This window comes from Rutidosis leptorrhynchoides, chromosome 1 (genome assembly GCF_046630445.1).
Source record: "Rutidosis leptorrhynchoides isolate AG116_Rl617_1_P2 chromosome 1, CSIRO_AGI_Rlap_v1, whole genome shotgun sequence".
Lineage (NCBI taxonomy): Eukaryota > Viridiplantae > Streptophyta > Magnoliopsida > Asterales > Asteraceae > Rutidosis > Rutidosis leptorrhynchoides.
This window is the reverse complement of record NC_092333.1, coordinates 609,514,258-609,531,625: the sequence shown is the minus strand read 5'-3', so window position 1 is coordinate 609,531,625 and position 17,368 is coordinate 609,514,258.

Below are 17,368 nucleotides of genomic sequence, written 5' to 3'. Positions count from 1 at the left end.
AATCCACCTCCTTCGTTTCCTTACAACTCACACCTTCTATTCTTTCTCCCTCAACTCATATTTTAAAGTATTTGTCAATATGCTTCATCCAGTACTGATTCTCGATATACTCCTCACTTTCATATCTGTCATTCTTCTTTTTCATCTGCCTCCGGAAGAATCTATTTACTTCTACTATACTCTTGGTTTTATAGTGTTTTTAGTTCTTTCGTGTCTTTATATTGCTATATGCATCGATATATACGGTTTATAATTTTTGGGTGGTTGTTGGGTTTTATATCCTCCCTTATATTTCAAAGCCCCTGCTTTTGTCTTCTATAATCATTGACATCTATAGTTAATGCTCCCTTCTATTTGCTGCGATTTATACTCCAATTTCTATTTTGGAATTTTGTCCTTTCGTTTCTTCTTCTTGTGATTAAGCAACGTTTATAATGGTCCAGTATTCGCAGATATGAATTTCAAAATGAACATAGTTAATGTTCTAAGAAGGAAATAGTAATGGCACGATCTTGATTTGTTAATTTACCAGAATACCCTGAAAAGACCGAATCATCAAGAAAATATATTCTTCATATTTTTAGAGATTAAATAGAATACAAGAGTCGTGTAACATGGAACATGATGACGGCATGGTCTGTGAATCGTCATGTCCCATTAGAAACTCAGCATGACTTACTGTAATATAATCACGTTGATCAAGTGTCATTATATTATACTAACTCATGCTTCAGTTCCCAACACTACTTCAAAACATTCATAATTTAAACTCGAAAGTTTATAGAATATAGAAACTAATAGTTTCTTATATGATATAACACTGATAGCGCAAAGAGATAAATGACTTCAGATAAGATTAGTTGTGAAAATATCTTCAGAAATATCGCGGATATTTATAATGAAAGATATGATAATATCTTAGAATTTCTAATATTGATGGATGATGATGAAGATTTGTCTGTAAAGGTTTAGAATAAAGAGTAAGGTATTCGTTAATGACTTTAGCAGGCACTAAATCATTTGAATTCTTTGAAGGCAGATTTAGTCTTTATGATTTGTCCACAGCCTCCTTCATAGTCTGTTCAATCCGTTTTTCAGTTCCAAACCTTCTCTTTTTCTCAGCTTTACCACCTTACTATTCTTTGTCATCAAACTTTTTACTGTTAAGATCGTTTACAGTTTTTGATGCTTCGTCAGCATTTCAAGAACTAGTTTGCAGTTCAAAATATTTTTCAGAACTTCACATTCAAAGTATGTAAGTCCAGGAGATAGACGTTTTACGTACACATATAACTGTTAGCGTAGACATGCTGCGAGATTTCAAAATACTGGTTACCATTTTCCGATGATTCGTATGACAATTCTCGTTACAAGATGCGAATGAGTAAATGATGTGATTTCAATAAATATAATGATTTTTCGAAAAGTCAAAGATAATTGAAGTTGTTGGTAACTTTATTGCTAAGGTGGCGAGATATGAAAGGTCCCCAGTAACGATGACGAAAGGGCAACGTATCTATCTAGGTTATAATAAGACTAGTCCGACTGAAAAGTCGAAGTTGACTTGCTGGAGCTGTGACAAAACTTTCTACTTTGAAAAGGAATTGAAAAGTCATTTTAGCTAATAAATGCCAAAGGGTCTGACACGGATACGCGTCGAACTATGACTTTGGCTTCGAGAGCTTTTTAGGTACATAAATGTGGGTAATATGTGGTTGGATCATCATCTCGATTGTTCATTGTTTGAAGTGTCTTCGAAAACTTCGGAGAGTTTGAACACAGTTTGTAATCGTTAATATACATATGATGTTCTAACACAGTTTTGAAGTCAAAGTATAGCTTTGAAAGATGTAGGAATCTAAGAGTGATGTCTTCTGTTAAATCATGACTTGTATTTGATTTGTCAAAATCAGAATGCGTAATCAAATTTGGGTGAGAATGGTTATTTTGATTACTATACAAGAATGTATATTGTTGTGAGATTTTGGGAGTATAGTTGATGATTTGCTTAATCAGATTCAAAAAATGTAACATATTAATTGTGAATTTATATATCTCTCGGGTAGGGGTGTTCAAAATCGGATATCCGAAATTTCGGTTATCCGAATTTCGGATATCCGAAAATTCGGATAGCTGATTTAGCCATCCGATATCCGAATCCGAAATTTCGGATATCCGGTTTTCGGATATCCGAAACTTCGGATTCGGATATCGGATTATCCGAATATCCGAAATTTAACTTCAATTGAAAATTTGTGATGCATTTGTAATAATACGACAGTATACCATTATGAACGTGATTATTATTGTGGTTGAAGTAGAGGCGCATGTGGATGTGGTATTCACGTTTCCAGGTTTGGATAAACCCAAGAAGTATAAAAAACACTTGCACTCTGTTTATTTTTTTAGTAAGGCACTTGCCCTCTGTTTAAAGAAGTAGGTAATACGTAGTTCATGGAATTCAAATTAGTTCAAACAGTAGCTATGTCATCTTGAAAGAATTAAACCAGCAAGCTACTTTATATTTAATACAATATTTAGTTAATTCATGTGAACATGAACAAATACGAGAAACATATAAAGATGACATATATATTTGATCTGCAAAACGTCAAAACAACTATTAACACTTCTTCGAACAAATATCAAGATCAATGTGATCACTTGGATTATATATAAGTTAGCATCTACATTAAGGTGGTAAAATATAGTTTCTGACAAATGATACATTTTGAAGAAAAAACATAATTTAATTTCGGATATTCGGATATCCGAATATCCGAAATTTTTAAAAATTACATCCGAAATCCGAATCCGAAAAATCGGATATCCGATTTTCGGATATCCGAAAATCCGGATATCCAATTTTTCGGATATTTTTGGATCGGATTTTCGGGTTATTCGGGTTGTGGATTCGAATTCGGATATTATGAACACCCCTACTCTCGGGTATTACCTACCCGTTAAAAAAAAAATTCACAATTAATATTTTGTACAACAGAATTTTATTACAGTCTTTATGAAAATATATATGTGCATATTTTCTTCAGATGTAACATAGATTTAATGAGTTAATATTAAATTAAACTCATTTGATTTACGGTTGAAACTAGAACTGAATAATCCCTAAAGACTTTAGAAATTACATAACTTTTACGGAGTATTTATTGAATAAAATTGAAATTATGAATTAATACTTCGTTATTTGTTAGTGTTTGTAACTCTTGCATCATATTCTCTAAAGCCACTACTCGAGCGCGAAGCGCGTTGACTTCTTCTATTACACCGGGGTGATTGTCGGTTCGAACGAGCGGATAAATAAAATCTAGAATTTGATGTAGTATATAATCGTGACGAGATACTCTGGAAATGAGAGAGAAAATGGGGTTTCGGACCGGTTCGCCGGTAAGTGCTTCAGGTTCATCGCCAAAAGGGCAATGTGGTGGATGGAAGGGATCACCGTCTTCTTGTCTCCAATTATTGAGGAGGGTACGAACCTATCCCCAATTCATCCAGAATAGATGACGGCTAATTGGTTGATCCATTCCGGTCACACTGCTTTCGGAGCTTGAGTGAGATTCCATATCGGAATTCGAGGGACTTGAACTAATGACGAATTCCATTTCGTTCGATTGAATAAAGGATTTTTCGATATGAAATGATTTTTCGGCTATCGGGTGGTATTCTAATTACATAGAATATCTATATATATAGCGCAAAAGATTTCGTAGATTACGGAGGAATTTACGGGATATGTCAGGCAAAGTTTACAGTAACAGATACGCTAAGATATGGATTAGCAGATACGCTAAGATATGAATTTTGTCTATACACTATTCATGCAATCAATGCAATAAGACGTGTCTAGACTAAGAATGATAAGCAGGCAATTTCTGACAAAAATGATAAGCAAAACTTTTGACATGCAGACACGGTCGAAGTCCAGGCTCACTAATGCATCCTAACGACTATCAGTTAGACACACTAATGCAGACCTGGTTCGCTAAGACCACCGCTCTGATACCAACTGAAAGGACCCGTTCATATACAATATAAACGATTCACAATAGTTGATTACATTGCGAGGTATTTGACCTCTATATGATACATTTTACAAACATTGCATTCGTTTTTAAAAGACAAACTTTCTTTACAACGAAAGTTGACGGCATGCACACCATTTCATAATACATCCAACTATAATTTGGCTTAATAATAATCTTGATGAACTCAATGACTCGAATGCAACGTCTTTCAAAATATGCCATGAATGACTCCAAGTAATATCCTTAAAATGAGCTAATGCACAGCGGAAGATTTCTTTAATACCTGAGAATAAACATGCTTTAAAGTGTCAACCAAAAGGTTGGTGAGTTCATAGGTTTATCATAACAATCATTTCAATATATTAATAGACCACAAGATTTCCGTTTATAAATATATGTACACTCGCAAGTATATAAAAGTATTCTATAAGTTGTAGGCACCCGGTAACAAGCCTTAACGTTCATGTTTTACCCTCTGAAGTACACCAGATCAGGTGTGTTTAAAATAACCTCGAAGTACTAAAGCATCTCATAGTCAGGATGGGGTTTGTCAGGCCCAATAGATCTATCTTTAGGATTCGCGCCTACCGTACATAGACAAGTAGTTTAATATTACCAAGCTAAGGGTATATTTCTGGTTTAAACCCACGTAGAATTAGTTTTAGTACTTGTACCTATTTCGTAAAACATTTATAAAAATAGCGCATGTATTCTCAGTCCCAAAAATATATATAAAAGGGAGCAAATGAAACTCACCATACTGTATTTCGTAGTAAAAATACATATAACGTCATTTAACAAGTGCAAGGTTGGCCTCGGATTCACGAACCTATATTAATTATATATATTTATATGTTGGTCAATATTTGTCTAACAATTTTTGGTCAAGTCATAGTGTACCACAATCCTAATGCTCGAGACTAATATGTAAAAGTCAACAAAAGTCAACTTGACTCAAAATGACTTCTAAAATTTATACGTGTTTATTATATAACTTAACTATAGTCGTTTTATATATTTAAACATATTTATTAGATTTTATAATAATAAAAGTCATTTATTAATAAAAATTTATATTAACGTTTATATATGATAAAATATACTTTTATATATCTTAAGTAGTAAAATTTATAAAGTTCACTTAATATCGTAAAACTATAGTGGTAAGTATTATTAATGTAATTATATTACGCGTGGTGAAAAATATCTTTGTATCTCCTATTTATTTGATAAAATAATATTGATCATAATAATGATAAGTAAAAGTTGTATTATTTTGTAATAATAATTATTATTATTCTATAAAAAAATAACAATATTTATATTTACTAAAAATGGTATTATGATAAAATGATAATACTAACATAATAGTAATAATGATATTTTATAATAACAATGATATTTCTATTAAAATAATAACGACGATAGTAATTATAATCATTTTAACAATAATACTAAAATTCAGTTGACTATAACTTCTAATTCGTTCATCGAAACCATTCGATATCTAAATGAAAAGTTCTTAATTTTTCGCTAGCTTTCCAATGACATGCATATCATATACCCTATCTCAGTAGCATATGTATCTAATTCAGGATTCAACAAACCTATCTAAGGACAATATCGAATGTACAAGCATGCATAATCCTATATACTCGAGCACTAGTCAGGGATACACTATTGATATATAAAAGTTAAGTTATGAGTGCTCACGTATCAATATTGAGATTCAATATTACAGGAAAGTACGTAGACGCAACGGAGATGATAAACACTAGATTGACCTCACGAGCATACCCATGAACCATACCCATCACCTCCATAGCTATAACCCATAATTTTCTTAGCTTCGACTCATTCAAAAAAAACTATTTTGAAATCACTCGGACAGCACTCCGTCGTAATATTTTATGTATACTAATAATATCTTGAAATAATACAGAGCAAATATATATATTTATATATATAAATCGATTGAGAGAGTTTAGAGAAATATATTTTCAAGTTTCTATGAAATAATGAAACCTACTGAATTCTATTTATAATAGATTTTTGAATTATTAAAGTGAATTATTAAAGTATGAATTATTAAAGTGAATTATTAAAGTATGAATTATTAAAGTGAATTATTAAAGTATGAATTATTAAAGTGAATTATTAAAGTATGAATTATTAAAGTGAATTATTAAAGTATGAATTATTAAAGTGAATTATTAAAGTATGAATTATTAAAGTGAATTATTAAAGTATGAATTATTAAAGTGAATTATTAAAGTATGAATTATTAAAGTGAATTATTAAAGTTAAAGTAAAGTAAAAATAAAGTAAAGGTAAAGTTAAAGTATAGTAAAAGTATAAAAATTATGTATGTATAATACGCGTATAAATATATATAATATTAATTTAAATCGTTATATATATTTAATGAAATAAAATATAAATATCGTTATATTTATTATACTGGTTAAGTAATGAGTTGTCAAAAGTGATTCTAGATATTTATAAAAGTTATATACGTTTTAATAATAAAGTTCTTTTTAAACTGAAAACGTCTTTGTACGTTTGAAAATAGATTAATAGAATATTATGGAAACCAATTCTCCACTAACTTTTGTCTAACTTTCGTAAATGACACTTTTTATTTTTATTTATAAATAGCTTTACAAATTATTCCGAATATCGTTAAGAGGAATAGATTTTCTCAAATCATAGTGGACCTCTCAACAGAGACTTGTAATCATAATTCAATGTTTCTGATAATTCAATCATTTAATATATTTTTTTTAATTTCGTCGATAATCATATTGAAACAAATACATTCATATAAAGCATTATACGTTTAAATACTTTGTTGACATTTTCAATTTATAACATATACACATATACATACATATTCATATATGTTCATTTAATGGTTCGTGAATCATTGGAATTTGGTCGAGGTTTAAATGAATGTATAAACATAGTTTAAAATCCTTGAGATTTAACTTAACAAACATTGCTTATCGTGTCAGAATAATATAAAGATAAAGTTTAAATTTAGTCAGAAATTTTCGGGTCGTCACACTAGTATTTTTATTTCAAGACTATATTGCTTGAGGACAAGCAACACTCAAGTGTAGGAATATTTGATAATGCTAAAAATGAACATATATTTCATAGCATTATCCCTCAAGAAAGACAAGCTTTTAGTTGCAATTGTTCTATTTACAAGTGATATTCGTTAAATAATAAAAGGTGAAGACAAAAGACAGATTCAACGAATTGAAGACTCAAACGACCAGAAAGCTAAAAAGTACAAAGTACAATCAAAGTGGTTCAAATTATTGGTGAGAAACGTCTCAAAATTACAAGAGTACAAGCCGAAAAACGCAAAATACAAGATATTAAATTGTACGCAAGGACATTCAAAAATCCAGAACCGGGACCAGAGTCAACTCTCAAAGCTCAACACAACGGACTAAAAATTACAAGTCAACTATGCACATAAATATAATATAATATTTAAATAATTCTTAAAATTATTTATATATTATATTTATTTATTAAACCGTCGGCAAACTAGCAAACAAAGACATGTGACCTGGAAAAGCAGGCCATGCGATCACATGGCCTGGAAGAGAAGAATCCATGCGATCGCATGGCACCAGTTACCTGGCCACATCTATAAATTTCAGCATTTTCGGACGAATTTAGATATCTTTTTCTCTATCTCTCTCACGTATACATACACACACACACACACACACACACACACATATATATATATATATATATATATATATATATATATATATATATATTATATTTTAATTTTAAATTCTAATAATAAGGGTATGTTAGCGAATGTTGTAAGGGTGTAAGTCGAAATTCTGTTCGTGTAACGCTACGCTATTTTTAATCATTGTAAGTTATGTTCAACCTTTTTAAATTAATGTCTTGTAGCTAAGTTATTATTATGCTTATTTAATGCCGAAGTAATCGTGATGTTGGACTAAATATTAAAATTGGGTAATTGGGTTTTGGACCATAATTGGGGTTTAGATAAAAGAACGACACTTGTGGAAATTAGACTATGGGCTATTAATGGGCTTTATATTAACTAAACGATACCTCGTTAATTTAATATATAGACTTATAATTTGACGTATTTATATATAACCACATACACTTGATTGGGTACGGTGGGCGGGATATCTATAAATATCAATAATTGTTCATTTTACCGGACACGGAACTGGATTAATAGTTAATAGACTGGTTGAAACAGGGGTGTATTACATTCAAGGGTAATTGGTGTAATTGTTAACAAAGTAGTAAAACCTTAGACTACACGCAGTCGATAACCTGGTGTATTCATTAAACAAAGTATTAAGACCTTGTTACAATTCGAATCCCCAATTAGTTGGAATATTTGACTTCAGGTATAAGGTTAATTTGACGAAGACTCTCGCACTTTATATTTATGACTGATGGACTATTATGGACAAATCCGTATGGACATATCGAATAATCCAGGACAAAGAACAATTAACCCAAGGTACTAAACTAAAAACAACACGTCAAACATCATGATTACGGAAGTTTAAATAAGCATAATTCCTTTATTTCATATTTAATTTCCTTTATTTCATATTTTATTGCACTTTTAATTATCGCAACTTTATTTTATTGCACTTTTAATTATCGCAATTTTATTTGCCGTTATTTTATTTATCGCATTTTAATTATTGTCATTTACTTTACGCTTTAAATTAAGTTATATTTATTTTTAATATTTTACATTAGATTTTAACTACGACTTAAGTTTTAAAATCGACAAACCGGTCATTAAATGGTATAAACCCCCTTTTATAATAATAATACTACTTATATATATTTTTGTATTTTTACAATTATAAGTAAAAAAAAATATAGCGTTAAACTTGGCGAGTTCCCTGAGGATGAACTGAAAGGACCCGTTCATATACATTATAAACGATTCACAATAGTTGATTACATCGCGAAGTATTTGACCTCTATATGATACATTTTACAAACATTGCATTCGTTTTTAAAAGATAAACTTTCTTTACAATGAAAGTTGACTGCATGCACACCATTTCATAATACATCCAACTATAATTGACATAATAATAATCTTGACGAACTCAATGACTCGAATGCAACGTCTTTCAAAATATGCCATGAATGACTCCAAGTAATATCCTTAAAATGAGCTAATGCACAGCGGAAGATTTCTTTAATACCTGAGAATAAACATGCTTTAAAGTGTCAACCAAAAGGTTGGTGAGTTCATAGGTTTATCATAACAATCATTTCGATATATTAATAGACCACAAGATTTCCGTTTATAAATATATGTACACTCGCAAGTGTATAAAAGTATTCTATAAGTTGTAGGCACCCGATAACAAGCCTTAACGTTCATGTTTTATCCTCTGAAGTACACCAGATCAGGTGTGTTTAAAATAACCTCGAAGTACTAAAGCATCCCATAGTCAGGATGGGGTTTGTCAGGCCCAATAGATCTATCTTTAGGATTCGCGCCTACCGTACATAGACAAGTAGTTTAATGTTACCAAGCTAAGGGTATATTTCTGGTTTAAACCCACGTAGAATTAGTTTTAGTACTTGTGCCTATTTCGTAAAACATTTATAAAAATAGCGCATGTATTCTCAGTCCCAAAAATATATATAAAAGGGAGCAAATGAAACTCACCATACTGTATTTCGTAGTAAAAATACATATAACGTCATTTAACAAGTGAAAGGTTGGCCTCGGATTCACGGACCTATATTAATTATATATATTTATATGTTGGTCAATATTTGTCTAACAATTTTTGGTCAAGTCATAGTGTACCACAATCCTAATGCTCGAGACTAATATGCAAAAGTCAACAAAAGTCAACTTAACCCAAAATGACTTCTAAAATTTATACGTGTTTATTATATAACTTAACTATAGTCATTTTATATATTTAAATATATTAATTAGATTTTATAATAATAAAAGTCATTTATTAATAAAATTTTATATTAACGTTTATATATGATAAAATATACCTTTATATATCTTAAGTAGTAAAATTTATGAAGTTCACTTAATATCGTAAAACTATAGTGGTAAGTATTATTAATATAATTATATTACGCGTGATGAAAAATATCTTTGTATCCCCTATTTATTTGATAAAATTATATTGATCATAATAATAATAAGTAAAAGTTGTATTATTTTGTAATAATAATAATTATTATTCTATAAAAAAATAACAATATTTATATTTACTAAAAATGGTATTATGATAAAATGATAATACTAACATAATAGTAATAATGATATTTTATAATAACCATGATATTTCTATTAAAATAATAACGACGATATTAATAATAATCATTTTAACAATAATACTAAAATTCAGTTGACTATAACTTCTAATCCGTTCATCGAAACCATTCGATATCTAAATGAAAAGTTCTTAATTTTTCGCTAGCTTTCCAATGACATGCATATCATATACCCTATCTCAGTAGCATATGTATCTAATTCAGGATTCAACAAACCTATCTAAGGACAATATCGAATGTACAAGCATGCATAATCCTATATACTCGAACACTAGTCAGGGATACACTATTGATATATAAAAGTTAAGTTATGAGTGCTCACGTATCAATATTGAGATTCAATATTGCAGGAAAGTACGTAGACGCAACGGAGATGATAAACACTAGATTGACCTCACGAGCATACCAATGAACCATACTCATCACCTCCATAGCTATAACCCATAATTTCCTTAGCTTCGACTCATTTAAAAAAACTATTTTGAAATCACTCGGAAATCACTCCGTCGTAATATTTTATGTATACTAATAATATCTTGAAATAATACAGAGCAAATATATATATATATAAATTGATTGAGAGAGTTTAGAGAAATATATTTTTAAGTTTCTATGAAATAATGAAACCTATTGAATTCTATTTATAATAGATTTTTGAATTATTAAAGTGAATTATTAAAGTTAAAGTAAAGTAAAAGTAAAGTAAAGGTAAAGTTAAAGTATAGTAAAAGTATAAAAACTATGTATGTATAATACGCGTATAAATATATATAATATTAATTTAAATCGTTATATATATTTAATGAAATAAAATATAAATATCGTTATATTTATTATACTGGTTAAGTAATGAGTTGTCAAAAGTGATTCTAGATATTTATAAAAGCTATATACGTTTTAATAATAAAGTTCTTTTTAAACTGAAAACATTTTTGTACGTTTGAAAATAGATTAATAGAATATTATGGAAACCAATTCTTCACTAACTTTTGTCTAACTTTCGTAAATGACACTTTTTATTTTTATTTATAAATAGCTTTACAAATTATTCCGAATATCGTTAAGAGGAATAGATTTTCTCAAATCATAGTGGACCTCTCAACAGAGACTTGTAATCATAATTCAATGTTTCTGATAATTCAATCATTTAATATATTTTTTTTAATTTCGTCGATAATCATATTGAAACAAATACGTTCATATAAAGCATTATACGTTTAAATACTTTGTTGATATTTTTCAATTTATAACATATACACATATACATACATATTCATATATGTTCATTTAATGGTTCGTGAATCATTGGAATTTGGTCGAGGTTTAAATGAATGTATAAACATAGTTTAAAATCCTTGAGATTTAACTTAACAAACATTGCTTATCATTTCAGAATAATATAAAGATAAAATTTAAATTTAGTCAGAAATTTCCGGGTTGTCACACGAACCGGACTTACTAAAAACTACACTACTGTACGATTAGGTACATTGTCTATAAGTGTTGTAGCAAGGTTTAGGTATATCCATTCTATAAATAAATAAATATCATAAAATTGTATCGTATTTAATAGTATTTTCCTTGTAAAATATAAACTATTTCGTATACACCTCTACGCACATCAAGTACATCTTCTGAATTAAATCAGCAAGTGTGTCATTCGAAAGACTTTACTTCCTTGAGGATGGAATGGATACATCCTATGGGTAATAATAAAGTGGTTGGACACAACATTTTCCTTGTTAGGAGAAACAATGAGGATCATCCTGTTTTAGATTTCGATCTGGCGCGAGGTCCGGTTTCCGACCACGCTATGCAATCACCGCTCTCTCACGGTTTACACTCATTTTGGTACAAGTGACCTACAAGCTAGCTTTACTAAACTAATAGGATTTTCATTCAAATAATTGAATGATAGTACAACTTCAAAGACTATTAATAATTTAAAACATAACTCAACATTTCTTTTCTAGTTTTAGAACACAATGTATGAAAAATGGTTTTTGGACAATTTTCGTTTCTAAGGCTATCTGAAAATTTTAAAATTTTGATCATAAACGCCTTAATTTTTGTAAAACGAATTCCCGATAAATTTCTATCTCCCAACCCCACACTTGAGATCATGCAAGGCCCTCATTGCATGAAATCAGAAAAAGGATTAAATTTAGAGGGCAAAGTGATAGGGTGATTGTAGAAATTTTCAAATTTTTTTAACCTGTAAATCGTGGAACATGTAGACGAATGCCGCTGAACTTACTGCCAGTCTTTGAAGTTCAACCACGCTGCACAAATTAACAAACCACACAAATAATAATAAAAATAACGGTGTTTTTACAATCACAATCATTATCAAACCACACACTTAGTTTAAAAATACAAACCAATATTGTTTTAATACACACGATAACAAATAAATAGATTGTTTGAAAATGTTACAAAAGGATCATAGGCTCGCAGGCCTTCAGTTATCGTAAGGCCAAAAGTAGTTTTCTGAGTCATCTCTGCTTCGGCGTCCCTGCGGGTATTCCTGCTCAAATCGGTTCCTGGCATCCTGCATCACATCGTTAGTATTATAAATTGGGTAAGGCGGAGGTGGGTTCTGAGGATCAGTGTAGTATTGGGGTGTCAGACGAGTTGTCCCATAGTACTGATCGGGGTTGGAATAATATAACTCGATGTTATAGTTATTTCAATCAATACCATAACTGTTCCATCCCTGATTATGTACTTGAGCAATCTGGTGTTGCTCCATTGCTTGCTGGCTCACCCTCATGTTGTTCATACTATTGACCAAATCATCCCAACCAGATTGAGACGGATACCAAGGACCTTGATCTTGAACATTTGTCTGGGCTTCCATTTCTGCTTCCTCTTCCTCTTGTTGTTCCTGTTGAACATTCGCTCCACTACCACTCGCGTCACCTGCCACAAAAGGTACCAAACGCCTATTTGCGTCGTACATCAAAATCTCAGCGTTAACATAAGAAACCTTTTTTAAGGGTTTCATTGCATGGTCACATTCTATCTGGCGATTAAGATCAATATTAAAGTGACGAGCAATCCGTGTAATGTAGTGGCCCCCTAGAAGTGGTTTGTCTCTTCGTGCATCCGTAGCGATACCCAGCAAATAGTTCCCAATTAACCCCGGTATATCGGTGTGACAACCCCGTTTTATTTGATCCATTATCCATAGATCCAGAGATTTTACCTTTTCATGACCTTCGACTCTCGCATTAAAAGTACATGCGATAAGTTGATGGAGAAGCTTATCATCCGGGGTTGCTATTTCGGTATACCTGTGTCTGCTTGATTTGAACGGGCTAGATGAATTTAGCCCCCTAATCCTTCTCCAAAAGGATTGTTCATTAAAACCCACTCTCCCATGATATTCTGAGCTTATCAAATATTGCCTTAATTGTGCGTCAGTAAGCTCGTTAAAAATACCCAAAACTCTACATAACCCAAAACTACTCAAACTTCTTTCATCACCCCTAGTCGGAATCTAAAGAAAGCATCCTATAGTGGATCGCGAACATTATTGAATCGGAAAGTTGAGTAAAATTCTTTACATAACACGGGAAACACTTGATCGTGTAGACTGAAAATGTGTTCCCATGCGTAGGTCAATATGTTATTATATGGTATAACTAACAAACGAGTGACATGGGTGTGCAGACCCGCCTCAATCAAAGGAGCCCAGTCCAAATACCATGTAGCATTAATTGGCCTACGGGTAATTCGAGCAAAAGTTTCCCCGTAATCATCATTGTCCCGAAGATGTTCTAACCATACTATTGGATTATTTTGAGCGTCTTCTTCTTCACCAGATGATGATCATGAATGTTGTTGAACCGGTGGTGGTGGTGGAACGTTTCTTGATGTTCTGCCTCTTTTCGGTTGTCCACCTCTGCTAGATTGTCCCTGCAAAACATAATAACACCAAACCAAAGAACATAGAAACCGTTGTGTTAATGTTAGCTAAAAACATAACCGAGTAGCAAGGAGAATTAGTCATTCCATTCAAAGTTCATAAGTATTGTGATTCATATAAGCAAAAGTGTATGTTTAGAATAATTGATCACAGTCAACCAAAGTCAACATAAACTAGCAAATACACTCTCACAAAAATGTGGATCACAAAATTCACAATTAGGCATCAACTTAGGACTCAAGCATGTTGTGTTCATAGGTCATGACATTTAAACTTGCATTCTAATGATATTCATTACAATCATAACACTAGTTATCATAATTTAGTTCAAAATGACCATTATAACGCCACTACATTATAGCATTCCATACCATCAATCCACTTCAATAGGCTTAAACAAATGAAAATCAAGCATACATCTTTCATAAGATCATTACAATTCAAAGCATGCTAAAAATTCAAGAACATTCAATTTATGACCCGGCCAAATTAACATCTACATCATCAATAACAATTAAACACTTCACAAGCTTTATAAACAACACAAACAAACTCAATATCTTGAATTAATTACCCTAATTTCGGATTTCATCACTACAAACCCTAAAATCATGAACATACCCATCAAACATATAATTATTGCAAAATCAAGACATAATGGATAATTAAACAATTAAGGCATGTTAATCTAAACAAGAATCATGCAAATCAAACACCCCACACTTATCTTTCACCAAATTATACATATAGACATACAAATTAAGTAATTAAGAAAGAAAAGTATGAAAAGAGATTAGCAATACCCTAGAAAACATGATTCAAGCTTGAATATGCAGGAAGAACTCACGAATTTGAAGGAAGAAATTAGGGTTTTTGAGAGTTGGTTCGTTTGTGGGATAAGAAATAAGAGAGAAGTGTGTTTTGTGGTTGAAAATTAGGTTAGAATGAATATAAAACGCGTTTTTTTTCTGGCTCAGGCTTCTGGACGGCGTCCAAATTTCTGGACGGCGTCCAGTAAAGAAGAGCGGGAAGGCGTCCAAAAATCAGGACGGCGTCCAGTAAAGAAAAGCTGGACGGCGTCCAAAAATCTGGACGGCGTCCAGTTACACTAAAATGTACTGACTTCTTTTTTATAAAACCCTTTGAAATTGGACGGCGTCCAAGGATTTTTGGACGACGTCCCACTGGTCTGGTGGCTCAAAAACTCATAAAAATTCTCATTTTCAACACACAAAAGCTCATATCATCATCATAGATCATTTTGTACATTAAAAACAATCAAACCAATCATAAAACACTCAATTCACACTATTTACACACGTGAATTTCTTTAACGAGTCGTTCACCCAACTCGTCCCCATTTTGATTTTGGCTTTGTTCTCAAAGTTGAGGCTAATCTCGTCTTCAATTTCCAGGGGACCATCGACATAGTGTTTGAACCGGTGGCCATTCAAAAATATCGCCCTTCCAGTTCACCACTTTAATTGTACCATAAGGGTACACCCTTTTAACAACAAATGGTCCAGACCATTGGGACTTAAGTTTTCCTGGTGATAACTTGAAACGGGCATTGTAAACAAGGACACGATCTCCTTCCATGAATTCCTTTGGACTTTTCAATCTCTTGTCGTGCCATTGTTTGGTCTTTTCCTTATAAATTAGAGAGTTGTCATAGGCTTCAAGCCTTAACTCGTCTAATTCATTCAACTGGGTCAAACGTAACCGACCCGCCTCTTGGTAATCCAAATTACATGCCCTTAGCGCCCAATGCGCTTTGTGTTCAATCTCCAACGGGAGATGGCATGCTTTTTCGTATACCATACGGAAAGGAGTGGTTCCAATAGGTGTTTTGTAGGCCGTGAGAAAGGCCCACAATGCATCGTTTAACTTAACTGACCACTCTTTTGGATTCACACCAACGGTCTTTTCAGGTATGCGTTTTAACGACCGATTGGTATTCTCCACTTGCCCACTTGTTTGGGGATGATAGGATGTTGAAATTTTATGGATCACTCCATATCTTTTCAACACCTTTTCTAATTGCTTATTGCAAAAGTGAGTCCCTCGGTCACTGATAAGGGCTTTTGGTGTGCCAAACCTTGAGAAAAGTTCCATCAAAAAGGTTACTACAACTCGGCCATCATTTATTGGTAGAGGTTTGGCCTCCGCCTATTTTGAAACATAGACTATGGCAACAAGTATGTAGAGGTAAGAATGAGACTTTGTAAAGGGCCCCATAAAGTCAATTCCCCAAACATCGAACACCTCGCATACTTGGATGCTTTGTTGAGGCATTTCATCCTATTTAGTGATTTGACCGGCCCATTGGCACGCATCACAAGCCTTACAAATAGTGTAAGCATCTTTGAATATTGTAGGCCAATAGAAACCAGCCTCGTAAACTTTCCTCCCCGTGATTTGGGGACCAAAGTGCCCACCTGTTGGACCAAGGTGACAGTCAAGCAGAATTTCGGTGCATTCCTTCCCCGAAACACACCTGCGAATAACTCCATCCGCACATTGCCTAAATAGATAAGGGTCTTCCCAAAAATAGTTTTTTAGGTCACTAAAGAATTTCTTTCTTTTCTGATGTGACCAACCGGTTTCTAGGTACCCCCCAACAATGTAATTGGCGAAGTCAACATACCACGGGTCTTCCACCTTCTCTACTCGCATGAGATATTCATCGGGAAAATCATCTCTAATACTCGATTCATAGAGTACTTCAAGATTGGGATTTTCAAGTCTAGAGAGATGGTCAGCCGCGAGATTTTAGGCACCTTTCTTGTCCTTAATCTCGATATCAAATTCTTGCAAAAGCAAGACCCATCTTAGCAATCGAGGTTTTGCATCTGGCTTAGAGAAAAGGTATTTCAATGCCGAGTGATCGGTGAAGACAATTGGCTTCGATAGTACAAGATATGATCGGAATTTGTCAAAAGAAAAGACGATAGCAAGGAGCTCTTTTTTCGTGGTTGTGTAGTTCAATTGAGCTCCTTGTAAAGTCTTACTTGCATAATAAATGGGTTGAAAA